Below are 26,602 nucleotides of genomic sequence, written 5' to 3' on the forward strand. Positions count from 1 at the left end.
ACACATACTTATTTTTGTTGTTGTCTTCTTTTCTCATATTTTACACTTGCTAAACAGCAAAAATGGTGCTTAGCGAGCATAAAATAATGGCTGCCATTCTGTTTTCTCAGTCTGAGCTCCACGGCGGCTTGATATGCTGCCATGAAGAGGTGGACTTGTTTTTCACTGGGCATTACTTGTACATTATACCCTGCTGGAGAATGCTCGTTCTCCAGTCAGAGTACTGATGGCAGTTTGCCCATTATCTAAGCATAATTAATATATGCAATCAACACACAGTATCAATGTTACTACACAAGTAATACCCAGTGGCATCAACAATAATAGATAAAGTAATATTAGTAATGTTAACAATAACCATGGCTATCAATATCAGTTGTACATATATTTATTTTTCTTTTCAAAGTTTTTTTCTACATATCTACTGTCTGAAAGCCATGCTTAAGCTATAAAAATATTGCATCTGCACACATGCTCTTATCCATATGTGTAAGTAATTGATTAGTAAGGTAGTATACAATTAGCATAATAGCTAAAGTCTTCATTTCACAGACACAAGATACAGTGTTCAGCCCGGAAGAGTTGGTTTTGATAATGGATGACCTGAATGCTCACAGCAGGACAAACATAATGGGATATGAGGACTCACTGACTCCACAAGGGTGGGGCAACAAGCATAAAGAAAGAGGTGCTACACTAAACTTCTGTCTGGCCAATGGCTTGATGATGACCAATACACAACTCACCGAGAGAGACACTAACAAGATCGCATACAAGAGTGGCCAGCATATAACTCCTCCTAGTAATGAAAGAGTGTTAGGGTAGAAGCGGAGAATGAAAAGGCATCCCCAATAAAGTTCCCAGCTGTTGGAATACTGGTTGGCTAACAAAGAGGCTAAGGGAACAGTTACAATGTCAAGCAGCAAGTCATCGGAGAAACCCTACCAGCTTCTGGAAACTGACTCAGCTGATGACACAAAGAGACTCCATCAGGTTGCAAGGCAAGACAGAAGGATGACGATAGTCATCAGACATGATTAATAAGGGATATAAGCAACAATTTGTTCACCAGCTACATGCCATCAAAGACAAATGGAAGGAGTACTTCCAGGAGTTACTGAAATAAAGAAAATCCCACAAAAGCTGTACCACCCCATGCACAGCATACAGTGAAAGAGGAAATGGAAGAAAAGCCCACCCCAGAAAAATTAAGAACAGAACTAATGAGAATAAAGCTGCATGAAGTTACAGCAGGTATGATCAAGGTACTCGGTAAGTAAGAGGAAAAAAACAGCTCCTAAGAGTGCTCGTATCAGTATGGACAGAAGGATTCCTGAATCTTCATTCTGATCTTGAACACGGGTCAGAGAAAGTCTACATGATGCTTGTCAGGTTCAGTAGGTCTAGTAACAAGCAGAGGCTCATGAGTAGCTAATGGTCAGCTGCGTGAGGGAAAAAAGTATGACACTGTTATGTGAGTTTCAATATTATATGAGTTAGGCCATAATTGTATAACACTGTACCTTAGGTGCTGTGGTCTGTGTTATAGTAAGCGTATGACTTTCACTGTTTTCTGTTTTTCCAATGTCTAGTAGGAAATGTAAGGTTAATGTTTCACATCAGTAGACAGAACTGCTGTTACAGGCCAACAGGAGGGATAGGGCCTTTCATTTGGATCATGGCATAGGTGGCCATGGCTGGATGCATAATGATGGACACATAAAGATCAGTAATAAAGGACAGGTCAAAATGACTGGCCATAGACCTGAATCTACCCTTTGACAAGTTATTGCTTGCTGAGGAAATAGCACTTCTTGCAATGGTGCCTGAAGTGTTGCCTGAGTTGGAAGTGGGACCTCTTCATGTAGAGATTGGACCTGTTTTGTTATGTAGTACATATGTGTTTTTCTTGCTGTATTGATACATATTCTTTGTATAGATGCCAGCCTGTTGGTGCAGAGTACAAGCCTAAATATTGTGCATAGGGTAGCAATACTGCACCTGTTGTATGACATACAGCAGTAATGCATACGTGCCCAATAGTATATTCTACAGAGGCCTATACACAGGGCCTAGGATACCTGGTGAAAGTCAGTTTTCTGTAAAACAAATATTGATTGTTACCTTTAAATTGCTATTCTATTGTGTTATATAAGGGCACATGTGGCAAATATATGTGGCTGCTGAATGAGAGGATATGGATTGCTAATACGTCTCTGCAAGTGTGTCATCTCTGGGAACATCTGTCTTAGTGCCTCTCCACAATCCAGTTGTACAAGCTATCTGTAGAAAATAAGGTGCATATACATTTACATATGTCCGTTTTTTGAGGGGAAGGGAGTTATTTGCTGATACAAGTATTATTTTTCTATGTAATATACTGACAATTTTAACTTTTCTTGCTGGCACCATTGTGTACTTTAGCATCAATTATGTTACATCAGTACAGACACTGGATATGCCTGCATCTTATAAAATCATTACAGTAGGGCAAGTACCAATGATGGTATTTATGATACCAATGCTGATGCATAAATGAACATGGTAAGTGTGGATCCTTGCTTCTCACATTATCCATTTTCAAACTACAGAAGATGCAGAGGTCTGTAAGGAGCCTTTTGGACACACGTCTGGGTAGGGATGCTTCTCTAAAATTTGTTAAAATGCATAGTAGTAGTGTTTCCAGTTACCACAAGTGACACATGGATGACATTAATACACTACTGTAGCCTATAGCTCAACCAGCTACTTTCCCACCATGGTAGGGTCACTGTCTTATGATTGCACCCAATGAGGTCAGGGCTGGTGCCACTGCTGAGACCCAAGAACTGCATGTGAGCTTACATGCCACGGGTTGTAGGCTGCAGAGGCTCAACACTTCTACAAGTTTTATGTCTGCAAAATACACGTAATGGATTAATGTGATATCACCTTGCCACCCTGTAGCCAGACAGATGATGTGCCAGTAGCATTAATGAACTGAGAATCACACCATCATCTTTTACAGCTGCATTGTCCTGTATTTACTGTGCATGCCATATCTCATCAGCATTTCATATTATATACTGCTCTGGTACTGTTTTGCAAATATTTTATGCTTTCATTGTTCAGGTGTATGATCTACATTGTGTTATTACATTACTATATGTTTCTTGAGTTTGTGCTCATAGAGTGAAAGAAATCTATGGGCCTTGAGTTCTACCCCAGTTAACAAATACAAACAAATAAATTATACACCAGTTTTTGCATTCTTCAGTGAAGCTGTACTCCAGTAATGTGCAACAACAGTACAGCATGTTCTAGACTCTCCAGAGAAGGGTAGCAAGACTCCACAGCATCTGTTGTGCTGGTAGCATCCGTGTCATTTACAGCTAAGCAATAGTCTTATTAGGTTACCTTCACAACCTGCACACTGTGAACTCATTTATACATGTGCTATCAAGATGCATCACTGTGTGCACTGGTGGGTCAGGTAATGAATGACAAGTCTATGTCCCCACCTTACAAGCACAGACTTCATCCACAGGGGGATATATAGATAGTATGGCAGCTTCTAGTATGTCTCCCTGAATTGCTAGAGGCTGAAACTTCAAATATTCAAAAAAGTTGTTTCATCTTTAACCAGCTGAAAAAAAATACAAAAAGCATTTTTTTGCAGGAGACAAGTCCCTCTGTGCCCTTATATGTTGAGGCTTTACCCCATCATCTACTTACTTTACAGCCACACAACCATGGTGAAAAGTGGAAACACCACAGATAGTAAATCACAACACATCAGATTATACCAAACATACTTACTCACAGTAAAAGAAAAATGTCCCTCTAAGGAGCCAATGGCTTTAAAAGCTGTTAGACACTTTACTCTGTAACACAGTTTGCTTAGAGGTGAGTCAGAATGGAGTATCTTAACAGCTTTTAAAGTTGTTTTAACTTCTATTGTTGTCCTGTGGTGGCTGCCACTGGCCAGTGTTAAGCTCTCTTGTGAGACTATTGCTTAGCAGCACTTAAAGATGCTTATCAAAAACTTATTAAACACTTTACTGACATCAAAAAGGTGCATACTAAGCCTGCATGTTTCCCAGTTTTGGAATGTATTCACAATGCTCTATGCACTGCAATCTTCTTATGTTATTATTCCATCCTGGTCTTTCTTGATCTTTCTTCTGCATTTGATATGGTATATCAAAAAACTCTTTTGAACCATTTATAGATATAAAGTGGAAGGGTTTGCTTCTAATTCAATGGACATATCAAAAGGTTGTATCTGATCATAACATTTTATCGGATTACCTGTTATCTCCAGTGTCCCATAGGATTCTTGTATTGTATCCATTGTTGCTCTCTATATGCGTACATTGGGAAGATGTACTAGGGGAGAGGTCTCCAGTATCACTGTTATGCAGATGATATACCACTTTACTTTCTTCAGCACAAAATGTCTTAGGTTGATTCTCTCAAGAAATATCTGGCATGTATACAAAGTTAGATGAACTGTAATCACCTGAAGCTCAGCACCTTCAAGTTACCATCCATGGTTATTCATGCCATGTTAAGAAAATCAAACTGTTCAGGTTTAGGTCCTACTATCATTTCTGGTGATGGAAATCTGGAATTTGTAAAGAAGGTTAAGCATTTTATTATGTTTTTGGCAACAGATTTACCATTTGGGACCAATGCCATCAGCTGTCAGGTCAAACATTTTCTCTCCTAAAGACTTTCCTGTGGTCATGCATGCCCTGGTCGTTTCTCATATTGACTAGTGTTACTCCCTTTGTTTACAACTCCCTTATACAGGATGTGAATGCACAGTGTTTACTCACAGGTACTTCCAAGTTAACTTCATTATACTCTAATTCTGAAGAGTCTGCACTGGTTACCAGTCTGGACTCATACCACCCTTAAAGTTCGAGTGGCAGTGTATTTAGCTTTGCACAATGTGGTTCCACTTGTTTGAAAGAGCTGATAATTCCATATTTCTCTGTTAAAGCTTTGTATTCCTCATTCTTGGAAGTATTGGAGATTCCCGGTGTGTGTTTAAAGACATCTATTATTTGTAATCTGAAAAAGATGGTTTGTGAAACTTGTACAAACACCTCTTCCTAATAGTAATAAAAAAGGTGTTATCATAAGTCCATCTCAAAAATGACTCCTGGTAAAAAAACAAGACACTTTTAATAATAAGTCTTTAAAATAATTGTGATCTGTAGTGAGAGTAGGGAACAGGTGGAGGAGACCCTGGAGAGGTGGAGATATGCTCTACAGAGAAGAGGAATGAAGGTCAGCAGGACTAACACAGAATATATGTGTGTGAATGAGATAGATGATGGAGGAATGGTGAGGCTGTAGGGAGTAGAGGTGGTGAAGGTGGATGAGTTTAAGTACTTGGGATCAACAGTTCAGAGTAATGGTGAGTGTGGAAGAGAGGTGAAGAAGAGAGTACAGGCAGGATGGAGTGGGTGGAGAAGTGTGTCAGGAGTGATTTGTGACAGATGAGTACCAGTAAGAGTGAAAGGGAAGGTCTACAGGAGGGTAGTAAGACCAGCTATGTTATATGGGTTGGAGACAGTGGCATTGACAAGAAGGCAGGAGTCAGAGCTTGACGTGTCAGAGTTGAAGATGTTAAGATTTGCACTGAGTGTGACGAGGATGGACAGGATTAGGAATAAGTATATTAGAGGGTCAGCCCAGGTTGGAAGGTTTGGAGACAAAGCCAGAGAGGTAAGATTACGTTGGTTTGGACATGTGCTGAGGAGGGATGCAGAGTATATTGGGAAAAGATGCTAAGGATGAAGCTGCCAGGTGACAGGAAAAGAGGGAGGCCTAAGATAAGGTTTATGGATGTGGTGAGAGAGGACATGCAGGTGGTTGTTGTGACAGAGCAAGATGCAGAGGACAGGAATAAATGGAAACAGTTGATCTGCTGTGGCAACCCCTAATGGGAGCAGCCGAAAGAAGAAGAAGAAGAAATAAGCAAAACTCCACACTCAGTTAAATGCTTTCATTTTAAAATACTTTGACAAAGACTTCATGAGGGAGGATTGTGATATTTGTCCATTCTGTCCAATTACCATAATAACCAACCTGGGCTGTGCTGACATTCCTCCTGACATATGAGAGTGTCACTCACAGATGACACTTTACAAGAGGGACACCTGCCTCTGTTACCAGATTTGTCCCTGCAAAAGTTATGGAACTGAGATGCTGTCCATGGAGATCTAGAAATGTCCAGTTCAGCTAAGTTTCTGTGAATTTTACAACATCTGGGTTTGGCTGTATAAGCCATGCCACAAGATCACCTTGTCATTGGTCATGTAACAAATAGCAGCACTGTTACATAAAAACATCGATATGCTTATTAGTGGTCTAATGTACAGTAATGAAGGGGGTGCTGAATTCCTGAAGAAAAGGTCAACATAGTTTCCAGACTAAGTCATAAAATCAAACTGGCCACAGCAGATCCAAAATAGAAATTTAATAACATTTTATAAACTCTAGTGCCTCGGCTAAAAAAAGCCTTAATTTCTATTTTGGATCTGCAGCAGCCATTTTGTTGTATTCAGTATTGTTTGTTTCTTTGTGGTGGGTTTGACTTTTAAGTCATAAAATCAACCCAGAAATTTCACACACACACAATAAATACAGTTTTTAATGTGAATTTGAATAGTATGGAATACAAACTAATGTTTTTGGTTAGTTTTTGGAACATTCATGTAAAATAACCATAGACAACTTTTTAAAATAATTTTCTTGTTTTGGTTAAAACATCGTGAGTCTGCAAGTAAGAAAATAAACAGCCTGATAACTGTTCATGTCCTGTGCCTGCATGAAGTAGCTTAATATTCTATGCTATCCAGAATTACTCATTGTGACATCATCTGCAAGTCATTAGTCAGTTACCCTCTAGTTAGCTAACGGTTTTCTGTAAACTGCATAACGCACTCGTTTAGTTCATTTAATGAACACTCAAGCTTTACCTTGCTTTCATTATGAAAGGAAGAAAACAAAGGGAGTCTCACTCTGTTACACCATTTCCTATAGTCCTCCTGGGCTGAAGTTGTACTTATACCGAGTGAATGATCTACTATCCCAGTAAATAAAGAAAACAAGTGCCAGTCAGTCTAAGAATATAATACTGGAGATACTGCATTACTGAGACACAATTATACGCTCATTAGTTAAGTCTTATGTACTCCCACTGTAAATTTCAATGTATAGCAACATAATGTGTAAGTGACTAAATCACCATCAGTATTACGTGAGAATAAATTGTGTCTTTTTGCTGTTACTAAAAATTGCATTAGTATTCTTTGATGATAAAATGCATGCAAACTCATTGTTAAAATTGTGGAAAGCAATGTTTTGCTATGTTCTATATAATGTTCTCACTGAAAGCTTTCTGTAATGTCTCAGTTTGTGGCTGAAATGGTTCTTTAGAATTGATTTTATTTCCTCAGTCTACAAACTTTGATAGCAAAATAAATGATAGAAGAATTAGTACATTAAATATATTCTGTGCTGTTTAACCTATCAATGGCCTACAACTGCTGCCAAAACCTTCCCTAGCTATTCCCAAACAGATATGCTCTTTACCTAGCCTAGAATTCTGCTCTGTGTTTGTCTGTATCACACAGAGTTATGCTTATGAGCTGCTAGCAAGTTTTTTCCCGTAGTGCTGGAAAGGAGTCCCCTTAATATCTGTCTTCTTAACATGTGACTCTGAACAAGTCACAATGTTCCTGGTGCACTTCTTAAAGAACTCATTTATGTCTAGTGGGTCTTGGCAGTTAATGAATCCGTTAATAAATGAAAATTAAATGTGTACATACATGCATTCATAGTAGTGATGCTGTGCAAACACCTCTCTTTGAAAGTATCACATTCAACAATGCTATAAAAGGTAGTCATCTACCATATCTCTGCACATTTCCTCTCAGTTTGCTCATACTTCATCAGCATAACTGAAATTTAAATAAATCATCTGCCCTCATACATTACCCTTGAGTAATACTGTTACTCTTAAAAAATTCTCCACAGCTTGTATCGCCCTCTCTACCACCTATCCCACCTCTCCAAATACTACCTGAGTTTTCCTTTTTCTATCTCCCACTATGTAAAATTTCCATGAGGTTCACTTTATTCTCTACCATGTAAAATATTCCATTCTACAACAGCTGTTCCCTGAACATCATTAAATAAGGCTTACATCTCAGGAACAAACTTCTATTGCTTTTAGACAAACATAACCAGAGTCACCTGAGCTGGCTGACTTGGTATCCACTTTGTCACTTATGGAATACCATGTGCTACAATGTCTGTAATGCAGTATCCACATGAGTATGTACCTGTATACTGCTGAATACGTACCTGTATACTGCCTCTTGTTGTACATCAAGGTCAAGGTAGAAAATGTGTCATTTGGATTACACCTGCCTGCTCAGCTAACAAACATAAATAACTAAATGTACTGTTTACTTTACATCTTACTGGGCTCTCTTCAGATGTGCTGAAATTATATTTGTCACTACAGTGATGTTATCTTATTAATAATGTTGACTGTCATATACACTTCATGCTGAGCTAATATTTTACTTCAAGCATTTACAAATTATCCAATTTCTGTTCAAAACGTAAGTATGGTTCTAATAATCACATACATAAATATTTATTAAAAATGTGCACTACATCCAGTGACAGTCCCCTTATTTAACACATCCAGTGACAGTCCTTCTGCTTTTATAAACAGCATACTAACCTTGAACATTGGATAAAGGAGTCAATCATTGCAATGTGTGTATTATTACTTGTTTTACTCCCATATTATTACCATCAGTTATGTAATAAATATGCATTCCACAAATTAGATTCCATAGACTATAATAATTTGCAACTCAATGTATAAAATTACTCAGTTCTATGTCACTAGCACTGTAATTATAATTCCAGTCATGGGTTGTACTACTGACGCTGTCTTCATTTCATTCATTTGTCTCTGTTTTTAATATTTAGTTAACCTAATCAAATTTGATATGCTCTGCTGCCTATGTTACATCAGAAATGTATCTTCAGAAATGTCAGTCATTTAGCAGATCTTCGTTCATTGTACTTTCATCAAAATATTCATAAATATCATATTCATATATTTTGTGTAATATTTCATTTTCTGCTTCTTCGCAACAGCAGGTTATCACCCCAGGAGAGTAAGGAGGTTGAATGAATAATGGTATCATGATAATATATCTTTAAATTAGCTGATATTTCATAAATTACTTGTCTGTTTAAATAACGTGCATCCTTTCTGTATTACAACTTAGCTTTTCATTGATATTACAGATATACTACTTAAACAAAATATCCTTAAAAGTCTGTTAAAAAACTTGCATCGGCTATATTGTAATTCTTTTTAAGATACAGAACATAGTATTCAAATATTTCACTCAGGGCAAAAACAGTACTGCCCAGTGGGCAAACCTGCCTCAGATACAATTGTCCATCACATCAAAAAATATTTAGCCATGGGGCTAATTTTAAATACTGCAGGCAATGCAACCAGAAGAACTGTTGTACTGGGAGCAGTTCTACTTTTATCGTGGGCAAACAAGGCAAGAAACACATTGTAAAACTAGCCCAGCGGGAAAGATTATAGTGAGAACATATTAACAACACAGATCACATTTCCAAGGTGCAATACTACAGATACAGCTAGAAAGAGGCAAAGGTGAAGAACATCTGACATTATAAATAAATCACTTGCAAACAACAGTGCAGCAAAATTATTGCAAATTCATGCTTTATTCAAAACAGTTCTCTGTGGGACTTTTGTTAATGAGATATTAACTTATGCGCCATTCAACAACATTAGTTAGGCAAAACCTGCTGCTTTCAAAGGTGATATGATAAGCAGTCTCTTAAGACAGTTCATAAACAAACAGCATACCAGTATGGCCTGATTTGTATTCATTGTCATGGTTCTACCTGTGGCAATTCAGGATGCACACAGCTTGAGCTCTGGAGAAGAATGTAAATACAAGGTCAGTGATCCTCTTTATGTCATTTTAGTACTGCTCTACTGACTGGGTATGTACACAAGCGTACTGACTGCTGTCTTCTGAGACTAGCATTACTAGCCTTTTGTGGTTGTGTTAAATAGGTGCGACTATATATGAAAACCCTGTTACTGTGTACCTGATACTAGAATGCCAGGAGTGCTAGGCAGTGTGAAGGACACAGGTATTTCTTTAGTATGTCACTTAGTTCTTCCAGTTTATGACAGGTTGATGTATTGTGACTGTAGATACTATTGTCATCCTGCACTTATAATATCTGATGCACAAATGACATGAGACACACAAAGGATCATGTGTGTGGTCAGCTGTGTATTGTAGGAGCAAAGAGGTTTTTTTCCTCAGGGTGGCTATAACAGCATTCACGTCCAGTGACTCTAGCAAACATGCATCATTACCTCTGACACATGCTCTTTGAGGAAGATCTCTGTTGTGTGGTGATATATGCAGTGTGGTACACCGTAAGAATAGACAACCTCTGCTGCAATGTTTTCCTCCCCTATGGCAGCATGCATGAGCTGATCTGCATTAGCCAGCAATTATAGGATGATTACCGGTTGAAATATCAGCAAACTGAAATCATTTTCACTGAACAATGGGAGATGTTCAAGTCCAGTGACGCAGCTATAGGGACTGTCATGCCTCTACAGCTTGTCACTTTTCCTCCTTCATGACATAAAAGATGTTCTGTGGTAACTGACCAGCCAATCGCTCTAACTGGTTTGTAGTTTATTAGATTCACTATCATTCATTCGGGGTTATGGCTGCATTACTGGCCATCATAGTATCTACAACTTGTCTAGGTTTTGCCTATACTAAAGATTTGCAATTTCTGGGTGGCCATGGTGGTGCAGTGGTTAGCATTGCCACCTCACAGCAAGAGGTTCTCCGGTTCGATCCTCAGCTGGGGTGCTTTCTGTGCGGAGTCTGCATGTCCTCCCTGTGGTCGCGTGGGTTTCCTCCGGGTGCTCCGGTTTCCTCCCACATCCCAAAGACATGCAGCAGGTGGATTGGATACTCTAAATTAGCCCTAGGTGTGCGTGTGAGTGTGCCTTCTGTGGAAGGTTGGGTGCCTGGCTGGCAACTCGACACCATAAAACTCTACTGCCATTCAATGTGCGGACAAGGTGATCCGCTGCAGCGACTCCTAACCGGGAAAAAGCCAAAAGAAGAAGAAAGATTTGCAATTTCTGCATTGCACTTTTCTACCCTGAGGTGCAGAGCAGAGGTACAGACCAGTGCACTGATTATTTGTGTGGTACTGGTTCCTTGACCAAGGGCGAGCACTGGCATTCACGGGTGTGTCTTTTCCTTTTGAATGACACATAGGTATAACAGTTTTGCTGTATTATATTGACTTTCAGGTATTGCACCCAATATTACTTGAAGAAAAACCAAGGGAAATGTACATAGTTTCATTTTATACATCATTTGCTAATAAGATGTTTTCCTTTTAATATTCTCTAACTAAATGCACACCTCTTAAATGTCCAGGAGTTTGCAGAATGTCCTGATTTTGCTCCAGATTTTTGGTCTGTTGCTCATAAAATTTGTAGTTTTCTGGCAAATCACTCATAACTAAAGTCATTAAATAATGACAGACATTTGAATTTATATTTTCACCTATGAACCTATATCAAACAAAGCTCCTCATTAGCACTCTTCAAGAAAAATCTTGATGATTGGATGGGAAATAGGAAATTCACCCGGGGGGGGTCACTTCTGTGGCTCTGCTCAACAGGGGCACAGGAAAATAATTTTCTTGAGTGGCAAAAGCCAGGGTACCTTTTTGGTTAGGCTTATATAGGCCCTAGAGCCAATAGCCTAGTGCCTACCTATGAACCTATGAAATATATGCTAAAGCAAAAGCTGTTATTCTAGCAACTCTCTAAGTTTATAAGATCAATATTTAAAATCCGTCCCTGATTTTCATCCTTTGTCTCCCCATTATTTTGGCCATAATTCCTGCACTAAGTGATGGAACAGTATAACTAAATGAGTAGCGTCATACCATTCGTTCTGGTTCTCTTTTCTGGTGCAGAATAAGCTTAAATGGCATTCTGATATGTAGGCAAAGTTGTTCTCTGCATTCTGTAAGCATTAATGAGCGAGAACACTAGAAAATGCAAATGGAATGCAGAGGTAAGTACCAGGCTAGTTGCCCTAGTGGGCCATTTTAAGCCTAACCAATTTTGCTTTTAAAGGTGAGAATCAAGCCCTGTACCTGCTGTCTGTAAAGCACACACCGTAACCATTATACCACCTCCCAAATATTTAAGTGAATACTAGGCTAATTTCCTTAAAGGGGCATTTAAATCCTAGCCAATAACCTAGAATCAAACCCTGCAACTTGTGTCTATGACGTGAAGGCCTTATCTATTATGCCAAATGCTTTCTAATGATATCTACAGGAAATATATCATTAACATTAAAATCCAAATTCCATTGAAATTACCTAAGACAAAAAGGAAAACCAACTTCATGAACAACTCCAGGCAAGTATAGACTTGACTTTATAAGTAAACAAAGTGAACACAGAAACATAGAAAATATCATACAATACTTGTTATTTCATGACAGAGGCCTTCAGTACTCTCATTGCTTTTTATGGAAGCCCCCAGTGCCCTTACTCAGAATACCAAGATCAATGGGTAACCCTAAATACTTTATTCTCACTTGAGATACTGCCAGACACCCCAGGGGGTAGAAGGGGTGGTATTGGTACTAAGGGTAGTTCAACATCTTTCACTTTTGACATGCTCTAGAAGTTATATTCTTCTGACAGATTGTATTATTATATTTAAGATGCTATTTGCTGCCATCTACACTCTCTGGTCGAGCTGGTGTTTCTTACAAATGAAGTAAGTTTACTTGAAAAAGAAAATGCCCTACAGAGCTATACAAAATTAAAATATTCAGTAATGTCACACAACAGTCCAAACAGGCACTAGAAGAAAGAGGCATTTGTTAACATTTATTACAAGGCTGCACATGGAGAAGCTAAGACTCATGCAGTTTGGTAAAATCAAATTTACTGGCAAGTACAATATAAATAGAACAGACATTGCTGAATGTGAACAATACAATGTAATATATATATATATATATATATATATATATATATATATATATATATATATATGTTAGTCAGTAGTAAGTTACATTTCTCTATTCTTTTGTTAAAATATGCAGAATAAGTCAATGATTATTAAAGTTTTTAAAATCAAGCAGAACAGAAACACGTGTTTCTCCCAAGTAAAATTTCGTAAAGTCCAGGAGAGAATTTCAAAAATTATTATGGCCAACATATTTAAAACTTGCTAAGATGACTTGAAATGGTGTAACAATGTCTCAAAGACAATTAGAAGAATGGGTATGCTTCCATAACAGAATAAATTAGTTTCACTATTCTGATATGTAAGGCCATGGAAAGAATAATCATGGACCTGGTAAATAATGACATAGATGACCTCCAAACTCTGGATCCAACTCAATTCAGCTTTGGCAAGGGCAGGTCATGCCTACTGAATCTGGTGAATTTTGAGAAAGTCACTAAGGCCATGGATGAGGGTAAAACAGTACATACCACCTGCCTCAACCTGGCCAAGGCATTTGACACAATTCCACTGTGATGTTATGAGCTAGAGCAAGCATAGCCAGCTGGAGTTCTGTAAAGAATGATATGCCCTTTGAATATCAAACTGATTTATACAAGATGCTTGTGTTGCAAATGTATTAGAACTGCATGGCATTTGAATATCAAACTGATTTGTACAGATCAAAATGATTTGTAAAGTTGCTTAGTTAAAAAAGTATCAACAGTGGGTCCTGGTGGACAGAGAAGGAATATACATGTGAGACTGTATGTATATATGTTAGTAAATCATTAGCTCAGTCAAAAGAGGGAAGCCCCAGGCACTGCCATAAATATTAGCAAGATGTAGATATGCATCTTATCACATCTATGTCAACATCTGCACCTAAAGACCACCCCCTACCACTCCCAGACTAATGGTCTTGTGGAGAGGTTAACCTCTACACTAAATATCATGCTAAAGTCATTTGCAGACCTGTTTAAGAGAGAATGGGACAAATATATGCTCCATCTATTGTTTGCATACAGGGAGGTGCCCCAGAAATCCACAGTTTTTTTTACCCTTTGACTTGCTGTATGGGCATAGGGTAAGGAGGCCCTTAGTTTTGATTTGTGATGAGTGGGAGGGAAAGTGTGAATCCCACAAGGAGTCTCTTGTGGCATATGTTCTAAACCTCAGGACAAGGCTTAGGGAACTTATGGGCTTGGCCCAGCAGAATCTGTCAGGAGTCCAACAGCACAAAAAAAGTCTGGTATGTCAGAAGTGATTAAGACAGAGAGTATGCTGTGGGACAGCAGGTTATGGTGCTTATTCCTATCAGATACAAAAAGCTGCAGGCAGCTTTGGAGGGACCCTTCAAAGTGGTAAGAAAGGTCAATGATGTTAACTACATGGTAGAACTGCTACACAGGAGGCAGGGGCACAAATTGTGCCATGTTAACATGATGAAGCCTCCCTCATAGGGAGGCCCTTCTGCTGAGTATTTGCAATGGACGGCAGGAGGAGTCTGAGGGGGATCTGTTGACTGATCTCCTCACTGAGGCTCAGACTGACAATTCAGTAGAAGGGGTTGCAATGTCCCAGTGGCTATCCCCTAACCAGGGTTAAGAAATCCAAACAGTGTTACAGGAGTTTGTGGACATGTTCACTGGGAAACCAGGGTGCACCCACCTGGTGCAGCAACATGTGGATACAGGACCCCAAAGACCTATCAAGCAGGCCCATTACAGGGTGCCTGAACAAGCCAGACAGCCTCGTAGGGAGGCGATACAAAAGATGTTGTAACTGGGAGTAATCCAGGAGTCCAGCAGTCCCTGGGACTTCCCAGTGGTGCTGTTACCAAAGAAGGATTGCAGCACTAGTTTCTGTGTGGACTACAGAAGACTAAATAGTCACACAGAGCAGATACTTACCCCATGCCTAGGACAGGTGAAGCCTTAGAGAAACTGGGTGGGGCTAAGTATCTGACCAATCTCTACTGACAGGCGCCCTTGACACCTAACATTAGTGAGAGAGGTCAGCCTTTGTGACCCCTTTCAGCTTGTATGAGTTCACAAAGATGTGCTTTGGCATGAAAAATGCCCGAGCAATTTTCATAAGGGTGGTAGATCGTATCCTAGCAGGAGCAGGAGATTATGCCCTTGCTTACCTGGATGATATTGCCATCTACAGCCATTCCTGGTAAGAGCACCTTCAGCATGTCAGAGAGGTGCTGGGCAGCCTGCAAAGGGCAGGGTTGACCATTAAGACCAGTAAGTGTCATTGGGATAGCAGAGGTCTCCTACCTGGGACATAGAATGGGGATGATAAGATCAGGCCAAAAGCTGCCAAAGTGGCAGTCATTCAGGGATGGCCTGACCTGTTACCAAAAAGCAGGTCAGGGCATTCTTAGGAACAGTGGGGTACTATAGAACGTTTGTCCCCAATTATAGTACAATAGCTGCTCCCCTCACAGACCTGACAAGGAAAAACAGGCCAGATAAGGTAGTGTGTACCCCAGCATGTGAGCAGGCATTCCAGAAGCTTAAAGGAGCTTTAGGAGGACCCTCCTGTATTAGTCAGGCCAGATTACAGCAAATAATTTGTTGTGCAGATGGATGCTTCACACCATGGGGTGGGGACTGTCCTTAGCTAGGTTTCCTCAGAGGGAGAAGAGCACCTAGTGGTATATCTCAGCAGTAGATTCCAACTAAAGGAGGAATATTATGCAACTGTAGAAAAGGAATGTCTAGCCATAGTATGAGCACTGCAGAAAATTTAGCCTTATCTATATAGAAGGAAAATCATTGTAGTTACAGACCAGAATCCCTTAATGCGGCTACATAGAGCCAGCCAGCAAAATGCCACATTATTAAGGTGGAGCTTAGGATTGAAGGCATATGACATGACACCATAGTAGGGTCAGCAATGCCAATGCAGATGGGGTCTCAAGACAAGGAATGAGGTAACATATTCCCAGATTTGCTTATTTCTCTCAAGCCATGTTTCTCAAGGGTCACTTGAAAAACTAGCTTGAGTTTTTGAAGGGGGAAGAAATGTGATTATATGGGCTAGTGCCAGCATAGCCAGATGGAGTTCTGTAAAGAATGTTATGTCCTTTGAATATCAAACTTATTTATACAAGATGCTTGTGTTACAAATGTATCAGAACTCTATGGCATTTGAATATCAAACTGATTTGCACAAATGCTTATGTTACAAATGTACTATAACTGAACCTATGAACCTATAACTGTATGGCATTTGAATGTCAAACTGATTTGTACAGATGCTTATGTTACAAATGTATTAGAACTGTATGGCATTTGAAAATCAAAATGTGTTTGTAAAGTTGCTAGTGTTAAAAATGTATCAGTAGTGGGTCCTGCTGGACAGATGAAGAATATACATGTGAGACTGTAAGTATATATGTTTGCAAGGAACACTGGAAGATAAGGGGTTAAACAGATGGCTTAATTCTTAGTTTAAGAAAAATACTGTTAATTGGACCACCTGCTGGGTCATGGAAGTACTTATCTCATAGCTCTGAATAGGATTGGAGATGGCATGTCTAGAAGAAGACTTTGTTCATTAGCAAAGTAAAAAGAGGGGAAGCCCCAGGTACAGCCGTAAACATTAGCAAAACTTTATATATGCATCTTATCACATCTATGCTAACATCCTGTCTCAAGCTTCAAAGGGGAATATCATGAGAATCTAGAGTCAGGTGACCAGATGAGGTTATTCTGCCAGCCATCTTGGAAATTTTAGATATTACAAAGAGAAATTTCTCAGTATTGAGTATTCTGTCTTGGGCCTGACAACAAGAAGGACTATTCACGCCACCATCTCCCTTGCTCTATTAAGTATGGAATAGTAATTCTCCTAGATTCAGTCAGGAAAATATAGTGAAGCTTAGTTTAGATATTGTTTTTCTTTATTTGTCTGAGTCTGTCCATCAATGTTATTTTCAATATTTCCTGTGATTTGAACTCTGTGATTTACTGTAAATATATATTCAGTATTTTCATGTTCTTTTATTATTTATTATTAAATATATTTAAATCTTTATTGCAGCTGGTCCTTTTAGAAAGTATTTAACCTTTGAGAGTCTTATATTTATTTGGTGACACTGAAGACCTTTGTATTAGTATTAATATTACACAGTATAATTGGACACCCTTTGTTAAGGGACTTAGAATAGCTGATTGTGCAGTGTCTGGTGGCAGTGATAAGTACCTTATACTCTGGGCAGAAGGGGGCACAGCAGGTAAATTTGTGCCAACCTTTCTCCAGGTATATGGGTGTGAAAAATCAAATCTCACAATGTGTGTGTGTGTGTGTGTGTGTGTGTGTGTGTGTGTGTGTGTGTGTGTGTGTGTGTCAGCTACTTGAAGCAGGGACATGAAGCACTGGTTTCACAGAGAGGGTGCTGAGGACTTGGCTTCAAAACTGAGCTGAGGACTTAACCCCGTAGCTATGCTCCCTAGTGGGGAGCCTTATTGGGGCTTTGGAGGGAGACAGATATAAAGAAATCCAGACCCCGGGCTGACTGCATTCCCTGTGTGCTCTTAAGGGAAATTGTAATTGGTGCAGAGAAGTGCATCTGGAAATGCTGTGTGTATCTATTTCACTGAAAGTGAATGTTCACCACAGGTGCTAGTAGTGAGGATTGAGGCTCCTTGATCACTGACCGAGAGAGGTGTCATCACATCCCCACTCAGGTATTATAAATAAACTCACAAAACCTGGCACAAATTCCTACATCACCAGATGGACTGGCTCATGAACATGACATGTGTGGTTAAAGTGGGTGAATCCAGTTACAGCAAGAGGTCCATTACTAGTGGTGTGCCACAAAGCTCAGTACTGGGACCACTCCGGTTCAAAATATACTTCTCTGAAGTCAAGGCAAATGTGGAAGGCCTCTGGATGACAATGTTTTCTGATGAATGCAAGCTGGGGGCAGTCATTGAAACCCCCAATGATGCAGATATCCTTCAGGATGGTCTAGATCAGACAAATGATTGGTGTTAGAACCATGCATTATCATACCCATTGGGAAGTCAAATACCCCTTTAAATTACAACATAAATAGTACACCCCTTAGAATCAACTCAGAGGTGAGAGATCTAGGTACACAGATAGATAATAGCCTGAACTTTGACCATCATGTATCCACGGTGGTGAGGAAATTCTTTTCTGTGGCATAACCTACAAGTAAAAGTATGTCATCCAAATCCAAGGAAATTATAGTCCTGCTGCACTCAGCCCTCGTTAGACCACGAATTGAGTACAGTGCACCATTTGACATGTACTTGACTAGGCACTTACAGCAGCTGGAGTGACCTCAGAGGTTTCTCACAAAGAAAATGGAGTGTAAACAACATGAACTATGCTGATACTAAAAGCCCTATACCTTTACTCTATCTCCTACTGACTATTAAGGGGCCACCTATGCCTGACCTACAAAGCACTCACAAATCCAGTCCTGATGAAGCTGTTACACATCCGCAAGTAAAACAGCACAAGGGTCACCCAATCTAGGGGTCTAAACTTAGTCATAGGTTCATAGGTTCATAAGTGTGTACTAGGCTAATGGCCCTGGAGCCTTTACAGGCCTAGCCCATAAAAGTGCCCTGGCGTCGTGCCACCCAATGTTAGTCCCCAGTGCCTCTATCCAATAGAGCCACTGTAGTGAACCCTGGGGTAAACTTTCAGTTACCCATCCACTCATTGAGATTTCTCTTGAAGAGGGTCAGTGAGGTGCTCTGTTTGACATGAATAGGAAGCTTATTCCAGAGCATGGTCTCTGGGTGATGAACCTGTCCCTCCAGCATGTTTTATTGACTGAAGTAATGAGGTTGTGATCTCTGGAGCATGTGGTGTGGGAGGATTGGGATTTATTTAGGTGTAGCATTTCTAGCAGGGCTTGGTCGGACAAGACTTTGTAAGTCAAGCAGAGATCACCTCTAAGTAGATGATAAGAGACTGATAATAGCTGAAGTTTCTTGAGTCTGTCCATGTAGGACATGTTTTTAAGGTCTAGGATCCTCTTTTTGAGGTACTTCTGTGGACTGTCCAGCTGTTGAAGGTGTCTGATGAGGAACATGCCAAAGGGGTATTATACTCAATGACTGGTCTAATGAGGGATGAGTAGGGAGGGATGATGACCTCTTTCTTCCTGGATGCAAAACCCTTGGTTATGAGATGTGCCAGACAGAAGGACTTTCTGACCACAGTGGCAATGTGGTGATTGAAGGTGAGGTTGCTGTCGACCTGGGTGCTCAGACCTCTTATTTATTTATTTATTTATTTATTTATTTATTTATTTATTTGCAGTTTGTTTGCCGGGATAGTCCATTGGGCCACAAGGAACACATTTTCAATGGAGTCCTGGGGAGAAATGCTCCAGAAATACAAATAATAACAAGATACCAGAATACAAAAATTAAAAATCTAAGTCAGTTAAAAAAGTACAAGATTTCAAAATCTGTGTCAGCTAAAGAAAAGTACAAGGTTACATAATAAAAACAAATGCTGACATTTGGAAGAAGTACAGTAATACAATGTGGTTAGACTATTTAAATCATAGTGTAGTATTTAATTCTTGTCCTTTTTTTACTGAAGAGAGGTAGAGCTAACTATAATGAAAGGAATCTATGAGGGATGAGAACAGGAGCATTTCCAAGTTAGGTGTGCATGGAGGAGAGTTTTAAAAGCTGTGAAACATTTGGTTGTACGGATGAGAGGTGGAAGAGGTATTTCTTATACCACCTTCAGTGTTCAGTGGGCTCCCATCAATGTGGTAATGAGTCCTTTCCAAAGGGAATGATAATACATTTTTTGGTATTAAGCTTAAGGCCATGGCTCTGACAACAGTCATTGGTCTCAGTGAGGCCTTTCTGTAGGATGTCTGCATCATTTGGGGAGTTAATAATGACTCCCAGCTTGCAGTCTTCTGCGAACTTGGTCAGCCAGAGTCCCTCTGTGTTTGCCTGGACTTCTGAGAGGTAGATGCCAAACAGGAGAGGGTCCAGGACTGAGCCCTGTGGGACTTCACCCATGACTGGTCAGCAGTCTGACTTGAAATCTGCTACTTTCACTCTGTGGGTCCTGTCTGTGAGCCAATTTGCAACCCATCTAGTGATATAGGGATTGATGCCTAGTTTGGTGAGTTTATCAATAATTCCTGAGTGAGGAATGGTATCAAAGGCTTTGGCCAGATCAAGGTAGGCTGTATGCACTGCCTTACCCTCATCCACAGCTTTGGTGACTGCCTCGAAGAAGTCAACCAGCTTAAGCAGGCAGGATCTCCCTTTGACAAAGCCAAACTGCATGGGGTCTAGAGTTTGGAGATTTCCTATATCCTTGTTAAGCAGGTCCATGATGATGCACTCCATAGCTTTACATACCAGACTTATTAAGCTAATGGGGCGATAGTTTCCAGAGTCTGTAGTCACTCTCCACTTATGGAGAGGAATGACTGTAGCAGTGCACCATTCAGTAGAGACAAAGCTTGAGGTAAGACTGTGATTGAACATGGCAGACTGGTGTGGTTCCAGTTTGTTTTATAGTTCATGTAGAACAAAGCCAGGGATATTATCAAGTCCCATGGATGTTGAATTCTTGGCCTTGGACAATGCAGCTTTTATCTGTGCTGCAGAAGTGTTGGGTACCAGGCATTCTTCTGGTATAGTAATTGGGCCTTGGGGGATGAGGGGTAAAGTTAGCACTGACTCTGTCGGCCAGTATGTTGGCTATATCTGTTGGCTCAGTATAGGAGGTACCACTGTGCAATAACTCAGAGCAAATCTGGGTATTGCTGTGGAAGTTCTTGATATAGCTGTAGAAGACTTTGTGGCTGTTTTTAGTGTCTGCTGCAATTCTGGCTTCATAGCTGGCTTTAGAGGATTTGATAAGGGATCTCAATTTTTTGTTAAGGCTGATAAGGAAGTTTTTCCAGTCTTGGGACTTCACCTTTTTCTCCAACAGTTTCTTCCTTCTGTTGTAGAGATTTTTGATGGCTGGGGACCACCAGATTGGCTTCTGATTTCAAACAAAACATGCTGGAGAGACAGGTATGTGTCTCAGAAATTGACCCTTCTCTGGAATAGGCTTCTTATTCACATTAAGCAAAGCCCTTCCCTGGCCCACTTCAAAAGCAGTTTGGATCAATGGATGGGGAATCACAAATTTATGCTTATGTCCCTTATGGAGAGGGGAAATCTGTAAAATACTCAATGCACAGGCACAAACCCACACCATCCTCTTGTCCCTGTAGACCATATATTGGGTAAAATCAAGTTTTATTGGCTAGGCTTGTAAGGGCCCTTAAGATATTAGCCTAGTAATCACCTATGAAACTATGAAGATATTTACTATGTGTTATGTAGAAGGCTAAAATGTGATATGGTATTTAAAATATAATCTGTACCTGGGAGAGTTATAGTGGGATTTGCTCCTGACTAGTCCAAAGGCAAAATCTGAGGGATGAAAGTTTAAGCAAGGAGAGACTCAATCCCACCCAATACGTACCCCTCCACAGTCACTTTTCACTAGTTCTGTGGTGCTTCTGCTAAGGTTTAAGGGCTTTTAGTGTTATATTTTTCTTACACTTTTGTGGTTGACACTTTAATAAAGTTCTACCATTTTGCTCTTGGGTTACATTCATATTATTACATCCAGTACTTTAGAATTTCAGTTTCTATAAGATACACATTTTCAGATTTTATTGTTTGGCTATCCTTTTGTAGTGGCATCGATATTAGTGGAGTTGGTTTGTCCATGTGTGCACACACGTATACAAGGGGTCTTGAATACTTGATAATTAAAATAGAATAGAAAATTACTGCACTGATATAAGGCTTACTTCATAAAGTACAAATCAAATTAAATAACAGAAACATAGAAATTTCAGATTCTTCAGTTACTGTTTCAAGCCACAAAACTTTCAACTTTGATTTCAACCGATAAAATTTAGAGGATTGTGTAATATGAAATATACATGCATAAATGCACGCATACATGTAGAAGCACACCCACCCCCACACGTGCATGCTCACACACACACACACACACACACACACACATATTTTATATATATATATATATATATATATATATATATATATATATATACATATATATATATATATATATATATATATATATATATATATATATATTTTATATATATATATATATATATGTATCATCAATAATCATCTGCTAAAATCAAAAACAATATATTTTCTGCATTCTTCTTAAGATGAGATATAAGACACTCAAGGAACTCTGCATATTCCAAGTTGCATGAAAGTTACTGGAAGTTTGGATCAGGATTGTCTTGAAAGCATGTAATGTAATGGTTACGTTTAGCATGGGTGAACTGAAGAAATGTGGAAGACTACATTGTGTGACCAAATGAAATTTCCCTACACCTGCTTGACCATGTAGCTTCTGTCAATGCCCTGCTAATTTGTTCGCTCCATCACACCTGATGTAGAACTTCACACTATTCTCAATGTGCTGCCTATATGCAGGCTACACCAGCTCATTTTATGGATCTAGGACTGGCCCTCTTGTCTCCGTCAGAGGACACCTGCCTTTTCCCAAGATAAGGGAGCTTTCCACTGGCCAGTCAGTCCTACCTTTCTCAAATGGCTTCTCTCCTACCTTTCTCAAATGGCCTCACAGATGTCAGTATACTATTTGAATAGAGACTGCCCTGCTGCATGGTCACTGCTACAATTTTATGACAATAGGACCTGCCTCTCTGCACACAAGACTGACAAAGGATTGATTGCACAAAATAGCATAAAAGAAAATGCCAGAAAATACATTTAGTACTCAGTGGTACTCAGCACAGTTTGCTGACTCCAGCAACATTGCATCAAACTGTAATTTGGTTCAGGGCCATGGCTTTGATAAAGCACTGTTTGGGTGAATTCTCAAGTAGCTGAGGTTTTGCCTTGTTTCCATACAGCTTTCAGCTCTGTGACCCCACACTGCTGTAATCTGGGTAGAGCAGGAAAGTTATATCAGTCTGTCCAAAGTCTCAGAACCTCCCACAGAATATTTTATTTTTCACTTCTGTGTGTTCCTAAATGACTTGTGTAATAATACAGACTTACAAAAACTTCTGACATTCTATCAAAATCAGCCTCTCCTACAAAGACATACTAGTTGCTTGCATGGTGTAAAATTAGAGCAGTGTAAAGCAGGTTACTAAATGAGTACATTCTGTGAAATGCTAAAGATGGGAAGATCAGAAAGGGGTCAGGAAGTAGGTTATGGGGAGCCATCATAAAACAGGGTCAGCAGAGTGACAATAGTCCCCAGAGTGAAAGAGAATATCTCTTGTTAGGGAGATGTTTTTTCAGTACAGCAAAGCTATGGGTGTGAGACCAAACATAACCAATGATATAGGGACTGCCTGACAGGGAGGATAGGGAATGCATCACTATAAATCACAGAAGCAGTTGCACAGACTAAAAAGCCTGATTTATTAGTCCATATATGAACTAATAATGTGACTAGGAAGGGGATGTAACCAATGATTGAAGGAGGAATTTAAATAATTTGGCAACCACCTCATATACAATGGAATTTACTCTAACATTCCTAGCAGTGTTGTTTGCCTGTAGCAATGGGTAAGGATATCATTCTTCACATTATGGGATTTATAAATTGTTAAACATCTGATGCAAAGCTCATGGATTTCTTCACATTATGGGATTTACAAATTGTTAAACATCTAATGCAAAGCTCATGGGTTTGGATTCGCTGGTAACCAGCAATTTGTTGATAGGGTCAATGGCTTATAATAGTACTGAATACAGCAGTTTGAAAGGAGTACCAGGATCTCAGATGACAGGATTAAAGATTTTATTGGCAGATATTTAAAGGAGCCAGAGGAAGAGGCACAGAAGTGCTCCATGAAACTTTAATCACTAAACATCAGAGTACTTATTAGCATAACCTTCAGCAGTGGTGGACAAAGATCAGAAGGTCAATAACAAGTGCAAAAAAAGAAGTGCTAACATTATATATGTGGGTAACATAAAAGGGGAAAAACAAGAACAGAAGTGCTCCATGAAACTTTAATCACTAAACATCAGAGTACTTATTAGCATAACCTTCAGCAGTAGTGGACAAAGATCAGAAGGTCAATAACAAGTGCAAAAAAGAAGTGCTAACATTATATATGTGGGTAACATAAAAGGGGAAAAAACAAAACAACTGTGGAAATACTGTGTAGCAATGCTCATGGTCTAGTCATAAAGTTAGTTGAACTAGTAGTTTGAAGGCAAAACAGTATGTTACTTATGTGGAAATAAAAAAATAACATGGGACACACACAGAAATGATATGTTGAAATGTAAATATGTAAAAGTAGAATTACAGCAGAAATGAATGAGATAAAACAGGAGATTGGGTAGCCTTCTATGTAAAAGAAATAAGGAGAGCAAGAGAACACTCTGGTAAACAAACAGAAGGAGTCACTATGCCTCACATGTAAAACTGAACTGGCAACATAATCTACAGTACTACATCACAACTCAGATTAGAGGAAAGCTCTCATTATACACTTACTGTGTATCTTTCACACAGTGTTGAAAATCTTGCTCTACATACCTGCTTATTGATATTAATGGTCATTCTGAGCATGCTTATGATGACGTCGATTATTCATCAGATTTCTATGAACATCTCCGTAATCCATAATTTTCTGCCAACAGCACCTCTTTTGCTATAATGTTATGTATAAAACTTGGAACAGATTAGTATATTTCTGCCAAAAAGTTTTGTTACATATGCCAATATTTGCAAACTGAATTTCATGTATAACTGTATCAGTCTTTATTAAATTGATTTTAACAACCTTCTCATTCTTATACTTGGAGAGTGAGATGGCCAGACATACATTTGGACTGTAGAATAGGGAGATATACTGATATCATGAATGAATTTGAGTTATGATGTTTACTTTGACAATAGATATCTGTACATGTTTTATGTCCTCCCACATAAAATACATTACTGTGCCCATGATGTACAGCACTTTGTACTGGTCTGTTAACAGCTGCTATGTGGTACATGATGACAGTGTTACACTCTCTGAAGAATGAAAGTTTACAGATGTGGTTTTTGGCTGTGATCACTGTGCTGACATGCATTCATGCTTGCAATTTATTTTCATAAATGCATAGCATGTTTTCCTTTTTGTAAAGTATAAGTCGGGATCCCTGTTAGAACTCCATCCCTGCACATTCATAACTCCAGCACTTTTCACTGCATTTTCACCGTGCAATCTCTGGCAAGATGAATTAGCTAGGCAGGTAAGTGTCAGGGTTGGAGAGTACATGTAGCTTAGAGTTGCAGGTTTAAATATCTTGTCCTCCAATCTGTGTTCAGTTCTATTCCCAAGATGTAAAGGACAGTGTGTGTAACATTATATAATATGTATGATGATTCTGTGATATTCTTCAAGATAAAATTTCAGGAACCCCATCTGAGCAATGTATATCATTGTTATTTGAGAAATACATCATTCATAAATGCTATTTTCTTTTTGCAGGTGATGAGGAACAGACTTGCAACCAGGCAGATGCACAAGCTGGAGGAGCAGCAGAGGGACAGAGATATGCGGATTGCTTTGCCTGTTTTTGTAAATAAAATATTTAATATTGTTACAAACTCGTATTTTCGACATTACCATGTATACTACTTTTAATGCAGGAATACCTATCATGCATCATTAAGGTAAGTGCAATACTCACACAGTACCTGTACTTACAAGTATGATTTACCTAAAACTACATTCAAATTCCATTTAGCAGCAAGCCATGTTTGCTGAAGATAGATTTTGAAGTGTAGACCACAACCTAAATGACAGCCATTTATGTGTGACTGTCACAGTGCTTTTAGTGTGGATGTTTCATATACAAGTTAATAGTGCTTTGCCTGCTGTTTATAACACATAAGTTGGTACATTTGTATGTGTGGATGTGGTTCTCAGTGACTGATCTGTTGTGCATAGCCTGCCTATTCACATAATGAATGGGTGTCTGCTGTGTCAGTGTTCATACTGTTATTGGCAGAGTGTATGGTATGCCCTTCAGTTCAACATGGGTATTGCAAATGCTTACAACACTGTTGATGGTTTGGTTAAAATATATTTGTATCCTGTGTTTGGGAATACTTGTGCACATAGGCATTTCTTTTCAACATTTCAAAATGTCTGTTACATTATCAGCAAGCAGCATCAAGCTGTTTGCATTTTGCAGGATAGTGATTGGCAATAAATGTACATAGGCCGTGCATAAATTTTTAGATAGATAATACTATTTGTACAAGATATACTAGATTTCCATGTGTCATGAGCTGTCACTTTGTTTAGGATTGAACATTATTATTATTGTGTTATGGTGCATTCCTTAAATTGATGTGGAGTCAGCCAAT

The sequence above is a fragment of the Protopterus annectens genome, chromosome 3.part1, assembly GCF_019279795.1.
Source record: "Protopterus annectens isolate FY-2018-M chromosome 3.part1, PAN1.0, whole genome shotgun sequence".
In the NCBI taxonomy this organism is placed as follows: domain Eukaryota; kingdom Metazoa; phylum Chordata; order Ceratodontiformes; family Protopteridae; genus Protopterus; species Protopterus annectens.